This window comes from Parasteatoda tepidariorum, chromosome 9 (genome assembly GCF_043381705.1).
Source record: "Parasteatoda tepidariorum isolate YZ-2023 chromosome 9, CAS_Ptep_4.0, whole genome shotgun sequence".
Taxonomy (NCBI): Eukaryota; Metazoa; Arthropoda; class Arachnida; order Araneae; family Theridiidae; genus Parasteatoda; species Parasteatoda tepidariorum.
Window position 1 is genome coordinate 85211072 of NC_092212.1, and position 9625 is coordinate 85220696.

The window sequence follows — 9625 nt, forward strand, 5'->3', positions numbered from 1 at the left end:
GACTAATCGTAATCAGACGTAGCAGTAGAACACCGAAGTAACACCTAAGAAATTTTTCTTTTGTTGCAGTTGTTTTTCATATTCATTTACGTCGCACTAGAGCTGAACAATGGGTTATTAGCTACGGTCTGTTGTTGTTGTTAATTTACTTCGCACTAGAGCTGCACAGTGGGCTATTGGCGGCGATCTGGGAAACATCCCGGAGGATGATCCGAAGACATGCCATCACAATTTTGATCCTCTGCAGAGGGGATGGCAACCCCGCTTCGGTAGCCCGACGACCTGCGCACGAAGTCAAGCACTTTACGGTAGCACAGTTTAACGAGGACCAATACCGCACATCCTCGGTCCCTACGCAGACTGATCCAAGTGGTCACCCACCCGCACACTGACCGCAGCCATAGCGACGGTCTAAAAAAAATCCACGAGGATGATCCGAAAACATGCCATCACAATTTTGATCCTCTGCAGAGGGGATGGCACCTCCACCTCGGTAGCTTGACGTCATGCACGTAAAGTCGATCACTTTACAGTAGAAAAGTTTAACTAGGACCAATACCGCACACCCTCAGTCCCTGCACAGACTGATCAAGGTGATCACCCACCCACACACTTACCACAGCCATTGATGCTTGACTTTGGTGATCTGCTGAGAACCCTGTCTAAACGATCAGTCCACTGCGGAACTAAAAGAAAATGAATAATACTCTGTCTTTTGACAATACTTAGCAAATTCATAACTAGCATAACACTCGCAACACGTGAGACATGCTGTTTTTTTTTAAGAGTCCCTGAATTATATAAGCTGACTTCACAGCCGAAATTTTCCTTAAGGCAGAAGAACTATAATATTTGACAACTTATTGCGGAAAATGACACTAACCTCAGCAGAAAAGCTGGTTTGCATACATCGATATACAATGTTTTTCGGAAACTTTTTTTATACTTACTCTTATTTCTTATTAAATGGTCCCGCAGTGGATTGATCGTTAAGATACGGTTTCCAGCGGAGCACCGAAGTCAAGCATGACTTGCTACGGTCAGTGTGCGGGTGGGTGACCAGTTGGATCAGTCAGCGTAGGGACCGAGGTTGTGCGGTATTAGTCCTCGTAAAACTGTTCTACCATCAAGGGCAGCGTCCATAGGGGGTCAGGGGGGCAATTGCACCCCTGTCGGACATGGCCAGCTTCCCCCCCCCCCCCCCATCGGGAAAAATTTAAAGTCTCGTCGGGAAAATAGTCTGGTCACATTTTTTTCTAAATAATGTCAAAAATTCATTTACGAATGCCTAATAAAAAATTTTGTAGTTGACTTTTTATTTATTTATTTTTAAGAATTAAAATTCTATGTAATTGTAGTTTCACTGCACTACTTGTAACTTAGCCCATACATTGTTAAACTAGAGGCCGGATGCGATTAGATATGGTTGAAATTGACCACTTTTCCAAGTCTCATAGAAATCCTTTCCCAAAGACACATCTTCATTTTCTTGGAAACTTATCTTTTAAACTGCTATTCTTTATTCTGGAGAATTGAGGAGGGGATATTCACACTTTCACACCTTTTTGCTGGGGAATATCTGACAAAAGACTGAGGGACAGAAAGAGACAAGTCCTCTGCTTTACAAATTCGTTTTTATGTAATGTGTTTATCAATGGTGTATGGGATCACATAATTGCTTTTTGAAATTCTCAAGCAAAATAAAAGAATAAGAATAAAATGAAACATTTTCAGTTTTAATATTTTCATCTTTTTTTAAAATTTTTTTAAAATACTTTTAAAGGAGGAAAAACATTTATTTATTCGGATTCAAGGATTATATTTTAATCAACGCAATAAATATGCAGTTGGAAAAAAAGAAAAATAAACAGTAACACATATTTTTAATTTATTTTAATTTTTGAGGCAGATTTAATTTATTATTTTTTTTTATCATTTTCTTAAAAGTAAAATAATTGTTGATTCATTCAGAAAAACAATTAAACTGTTCGTATTCAATATCTTAAAATATATGTTAATCAACATAACAGATTCTCATTGACTTATTTTATGTACAGTGTATGAAATGGAAAAAGGGAACACCTTGATTAACTTTTCATTTAATTCTGATTTCGTGTACAAAGAGTCAATTTTTTAAGTTGCGAAATTGAACACAAAAACGCATTTTGTTCTGGATAAACATACAAGTTTTTCTATAGTTTCAGGTTTTTAATCTTCAAATGCGGAAATAGCTGCAATCTCGAAGATATGGTTCAAAGTTATGGCAAAGAGAGAGATGGAAAGTTTGGGTTCTTTAATTTTAACTTCACTCTTCGATTATTGCCCATTATCTCGAGAACTTTTTGAGTGTATAGAAAAATGCTTGCTTTCAATTACAAAAATTTTTTATTTGCAAATAATTTTGAATAATTATTTGTTATTTTTTATTAGTTTATTAAATAATAGTAAAATATATTGAATTGTATGTTCCACATATTTTTGCTTTCAAACTACTATACTTTCTTCTATACTACTATACTTTTACAATTTATACTTTCAAAATACATACTTTCAGAGCAATCAATCGATTAGTTTCTGAGTCATCAAATTTAAAAAAAGTTGGTTTGCTCAAAATTTTATTCATCTCGAATTATTCAACCGATTTCATAAAAAAATATATAAGAATTTGTATATCTTGCTATTTTATTTTATTTTATCCGTCGTTGAGCAGCCGACCCAATTTTCGAGTTTACGTCTACTAATGTTCAACTCCGTAGCCTTGTCATTTTGAACTAATCCAGAAGAAAAGGAAACTCCTGAATCAGTAACCCCATAGGTACTGATTTGTCACGGGAACATGGTGGACTTAGCGACTCGACAGATTTAACGTGCATCAGTCACCATTTACTACACGGGGATTTCAAAATTCAGGATTCAAAATTTCTCCAAAGCATTTAATAAATAAAAAATATATTAAATATTTTATAACTATTAAACTATTAAACTATAGGGCCACATTGTGTACTCCTTATTGAGCCTATAATTATTTTCTCTGGTAGAGTACTGTAGTACCCGGTGATATAATACCTGGTCTAATACAAATATTATGGGTCAACATTAAGGTAAGATATCGGGCTATGTGTTGCAACAGAATATTGACTTCGAATTTCGTCATTTTAACGCTATTCAACACACTATTATATTTATGTATACATAGTAAACTATAGGGCCACATTGTGTGTCCCCTAAGGAGCCTATAATTATTTTCACTGGAAGGGTACACTAGAACGCAGTAATATAATGCGCGGTCCAATATAAATATTATGGGTCAATATTATGGTAAGATATCGGGCTATGCGTTGAAACAGAATATTGACTTCGAACTTCCTCATTTTAAAACTAATAAACACACTATTATATAGTATATACATACATATTAAACTTGATTGTCATATTGTGTGCCCCCTAATAAGCCTGCAATTATTTCCTCTTTTAGGGTATACTAGTACTCGGTGATATAATACCTGGTCTAATATAAATATTATGGGTCAATATTAAGGTAAGATATCGGGCTATGCGTTGAAACAGAATATTGACTTCGAATTCTAGACAGCCTATCTCCCTTTAGCGTATTGCCAAACCATATCATCGGTTATAAACTTTGCGATTGCAGGTGGAATTGCCGATGGATTACGATTAAATGTGGTGGGGGAACGAAATTACATTAGCCTAAACAGTGTAATTCGATATTCTTTTCTCCTCCTTGACTAGCCATGATGAATAAAAATAACTTATTAATTCTTCTTGATAGAGAATGAAAAAAGAAAATAATCTTTTTATTGTTAGGATCACTTTACAAATACACTGTATTTATATTTTTTATATTTTATTAATCGCTCACTTTACAAATACACTGTATTTTTATTTTATTAAACGCAATAATTTATATTTTATGAAACGATCTAGTTTTTTAATATAACGTATTTATTTTTTTTACAAGAATTGCGTTTGCGAGGAAATAAAAATAATTTATTAATGAATCAATCAGAAAAAATAACGTAACATTTTAATACCATGTTTTATTAGAACGCTAGTTTGAAGAATTAATTCTATTTAACTTTTATTGTAAGAAAACATAACTTGTTTTATTTTAGTGATATCATCTGTTAAATCAATCTTGATAGAAGAAGAATGTAAACTTTTTATGAACATTTTTCTCAGAAATTGACAAAGACATATTATTTACTAGATAAAAAATTAGAGTATTCAAAAATTTTATCATGCTTTAAAGTAAAAATTTCTTGCAAATGAAAAAATCGATATTTTTAAAATTTTAAAGATATCGGAAATTCGCTAGTGAAAAAAGAAATATGTGAAATAATTTCAAGAAGGAAAAAATTTACAAATGAAGGGATTTTTCCCCAATCTCCAATAACCTATGTCGCGTTTATTTTATTAATAGAAGCATTTATTGTAAAAAAATCTTCATTAAATTACCTTTTTTTCAATGGGATGAGATCCTAAACTTCGTGAAAAATTGATTCAATTCCTTAATATACATAAAAGTCAGTAAATACTTCATTAATTACGAAGGTCATAGATACCTTGATACTCTTTTAATATTCGAATAATAAATGCAATTAATAGATAATGCACATTTTCAAAAAAATATTTTAGTATTTACTAATATTGCGTGCAGGTTTATACGTAACATACATACGTATCAGTTAAATGTTTTGAGTAATTAAATACATAACATAAATAAAAAAATAACATAATTAAGAAATAACATAATTAAAAAATACCATAATTAAAAAATAACATAATTAAAAAATAACATAATTAAAAAAATAACACAATTAAAAAATGACACAATTAAAAATATAACATAATTAAAAAATAATAATATTAAAAAACTAAAATAGTTAAAAAATATATACATATATAGTGAAAGATAATTTAAATTTTCTAATGCGATGAAGCACTACTTTGATTTTTTCTCACATTTTCAGCGAGATTTCTTTTTCGCTTTTTCCTTGAGTACCGCTCACGAACTGGTGAACGCCTAGAGCAGGGATGGCGAACCAATAGCACGCGTGCCATTTATGGCACCCGACACAATATTTTGGGCACGCCACCGATCACATTTGTTATTACACAAATGGTATTACACTATGAAGCATATGTAACAATTAAATTAAAATTCACAAAAAAACACACAAAGTAATAAACAATTATTAATAAAAAATTAACAATTAATGCTAAAAAAAGCAATTAATAACCATAAAAAATAAGCTAACATTAAATAACTAGCAAAAAAATTAACAGTCCTGCTTAAACTAACATCTTACAACCTAATATAAGTTATTTGTCATCTAATCTGCAACAACAGAAGTCACACTGATGTTACTTTAAGTTGAATTACGCGTATAACTGAGACAGTGCAATTTTTTTTTCTCAATGTAAATAAAGAGTTTTGAGTTGATAGTATTTAGTATTAATTTTTTCTCAATAATCACGAAGTCAAAATTATTTGACGGCACGTCTATGACCTCATCATACATTTTTTTAGAAAAAATGGCACGTTGGTGTATAAAGGTTCGCCACCCCTGGCCTAGAGGGTATCCTCTTGTTGCCCCTGGTAACTCCAACTCTTCTACGGCTTATTGAAGAAAGTTGAACTTTAATTTTACCTCTGTAGGTTTCCGAAATGTGGGCACCAGCTGTACATTGAAAGGAGTCCCATGCACTCCGAGTTTTAACTACATTGATGCTTTTCTTTATCCTGTTTAAAAGTGTTCTGGACGTGCCAAATTTCTGATGGCATCTTCGTTGAGCCTAAAATATTAAAATAATTCTCTAAGAATTTCCAATATTAAATACCTTTAGAATTTGCAGTAAATTATTAAAATCAGGCAAACGAGTAAATAATCTTAATATTGTTTGTTTCAAGTTTCTCATTATCCGTAAATTAGAAAAACAGTTAAAGACATGAAAAAAAAAGAAATAATTTTCGACTTGAAATATTTATAAAGGAAATTTTAAATATTTTAAATTTGCTATCATAGAAATGTTACTCATAATATTTGCTCTCATAGAAACAGAATCGTTACAAAATGTCTTATTAAAAAGAAGTCGAAAATAATATGAATATCTTATTAAAGCTCACTATACTTACAGTTTAAATGATTAGATAAAAAAAAACTCTTTCCAGAAAAAAGTACACAGGCTCATATAGGATATCGGAAATTCAAAAACTACTGTATTTACTACTAAACTACTGCAATTTTAAACCAAAATATTCTTATTTTTATTCGTCCAAACGGCATTTCAATCTCGAAAACTTTTAATTTAACGAAGCTAATAGCGAACCTTCCTGTTATCAAATATCAATAATAATTATTATCTTTAACAACTTTTTTTAAACACAAATTTCTTATTCCCAAACTTTATACTATCCTTCATATGAAAATATCAGTTCGAATCCCAGGGACGGACATTTTTTCAAAAAATTTTCTTTTTCTTTTTTTTTTGTTTATTTTAAATAATATTATTTTTTTTAATGTGTTTTTCGACATTCTGGTGGGTCCTGCATGTAGGAAATAAAATTTTTTTATTGGAAAAATGAGAAAAAACTGGAAAAATTCAGGAAAATCAGTTTATTTGCTCTTTTTCGACTTCTTTTGTAACATTATAGATATTCTAGCATACCTAAGTAAATTTTTATCGATAGATTAGGGAGGTCGCAGTGACCCCTTACGTCTTTTGTTTAGCTAACCGGGACAGGGTAATTAAAGCTATGTAGTAGCACGAACCCCGTATAAGAGTGGGGCAACGGCTAAGACCATGTGCGATTGGCGCGAGAAGGGACGGGTTCGATCCTCGGCTGTGGTCAATTTTTAAATTTCTTGTACCTTTTGTTTATTTTTCATTATATTATATATTTAATGTGTTTTTCGGTATATTAAAGGATCCTATATATAAAAAATAATATTTTTTTATTCGGGAAATTTCAAATAATGCTTAAAAACAGGAAAAATCCCGGAAAATTAATTTATTTATATAATATTATTTTTTTAAACTTGTTTTACAATACTTTCACGATAGTTTAGCATAGGAAAGGTGTTCTATGTATAAAATCAATTCTCTTTCTGTGTGAAAGAATGCATAATGGAATAAAAAATAAAATAAAATAAGATGGCGGGAAAAAGGCACAAATTTGAAGACAGCCTAACTCCCTTGAATATTAAGCTGTAATTTTCAAACTCGTACCGAAAGTAGGCCTATATTAACCGAACCAGCCTACTAAAGTAAAATTTTATAGATAGATTAGGGAGGTCGCAGTGACCCCCTACGTCTTTTGTTTAGCTAATCGGGTGAGGGTAATTAAAGCTATACAGTAGCAGGCACTCCGTATAAGCGTGGTCCAACGGCTAAGACCATGTGCTAGTGACTTGCGATTGGTGCGAGGGGGGACGGGTTTGATCCTCGGCAGTGGTCAATTTTTATTTTTTTTTCCTCTTTTGTTTATTTTTCATAATATTATATATTTAAAGGGTTTTCCGATATATTAAAGGATCCTATATATAGAAAATATTTTTTTTATTCGGAAAATTCCAAATAATGCTTGAAAACTGGATAAAAACCTGGAAAATTAGTTTATTTATAAAACATTTTTTAAAACTTGTTTTACAATACTTTCAGGATAGTTTAGCATACCAAAGGTGTTCTATGTATAAAATCAATTCTCTTTCTTTGTGAAAGAACGCATAATGGAGTAAAAAATAGTATAAAATTAAATGGCGGGGAAAAAGGCTCAAATTTGAAGACCGACTAACTCCCTTGAATATTAAGCTATAATTTTCAAACTCGTACCGAAAGTAGGCCTATATTAACCGATCCAGCCTACTAAAGTAAAATTTTATAGATAGATTAGGGAGGTCGCAATGACCCCTACGTCTTTTGTTTAGCTAATAGAGAGAGGGTATTTAAAGGTACGTAGTAGCACGAACTCCGTATAAGCGGGGTCCAACGACTAAGACCATGTGCTAGTGACTTACGATTGGAGCGAGGGGGGACGGGTTCGATCCTCGGCTGAGGTCAATTTTTCTTCTTTTGTTTATTTTGAATCATATTATTTATTTATGTGTTTTTCGATAAATTAAAGGATCCTATATCTAGAAAATAATTTTTTTTTATTCGGGAATTTTCAAATAATGCTTGAAAACTGGAAAAATCCCGGAAAATTAGTTTGTTTAAATTATATTATTTTTTTAAACACGTTTTACGATATTTTCACGACAGTTTAGCATAGGAAAGGTGTTCTATGTTTAAAATCAATTCTCTTTCTTTGTGAAGGAACGCATAATGGAATGAAAAATAATATAAAATAAAATGGCGGAAAAAAGGCTCAAATTTGTAAACCGCCTAACTTCCTTGAATATTAAGCTATAATTTTCAAACTTATTTCATCATCATCAAGAGTTTAGCATAGATTCAAAACAATCATATCGCCATATGAACTCTGATAAATAAGATTCCAAATGAAATAACATTTCCAAAACGTACGTTTACCAAGACAAAGTTTCATGTTGTGGGAATTGGTACATTTTCGTTTTTTCGGTAAAATATTTCCCTCCTGAAAAAATAAAATTGCATCTTGTTTTGTTTTTGGCAAATCCCAAAGACGAATTTTCGTAGCACTAAAAATGGCGACAAAAAAGAATTGTTTTTTTGTTTTTGTTTCGTCAGCATTCTTTATTTTACGTTTCTTAGTTTCTAAATAATGATTTTTATTGAAACTTGAAATTTTTTGATAAAAATTGTTGTCAAAAAACTTTGTTTACAAAATTAAATTTCATAAAATTATGAGGCTTATGTATACTTTTTGTTCATTTTAATTTTTGAAGTAATATGATTCTTAAAACTATAGAATGTAAAGTTTAAATGGGCCTTTCATGTTATATCATTAAATTTAGTAATACTATTTCTCGGGCATTAGGTTTTAACTCTTATAAGAATATACATATTTTTTTCTGTTAATGTACAAATATTTTTCCGATGTGTTTTGGATATTCCTTCTCTAATAAAAAGAGATACCATTTTGTTTTCGTTTGCATAAGAAAGAATATCAAACATTTTTCTTTTTTAAATTTAATTAGCCACAATAAAGAAGGAACATTGCAACTTGCAATGCTACGTGCTACATTAACGAGTAACTGAATGACTGTTCATATAGAAATCGCAGGTATCCGTCTCATACAACAACGTCCCCTATAGTTCGTTGCGATCGCGAATTAAGTACATTTAGGGTTAGAGAAATACAGAGAGTTAAAGTTACATTAAAAAGACGCTTTACTGTGAAAGAAATACTTTGTGACGAATTCTGTTTCAGCTGCTAATTTAAATTCTGCTAGTTTAAAATAAATCATCATTATCTAATATATATAATTCTCTTACGTGGCTCTCAAAGTTTGGCTGTATTCCGCCGGTGGCAACGCTTGCTTTGTTTTTTTACGTTACTATTTCTCTTACACGGCGAATTGACCCATGATTGCCGCTAAAAATGTCACATGCCAAATCTACTGAGGTGGCTTAACATATAGCGCTTTTAAAAGTGGAAACTGAAATAACCAGAGAGCATCAG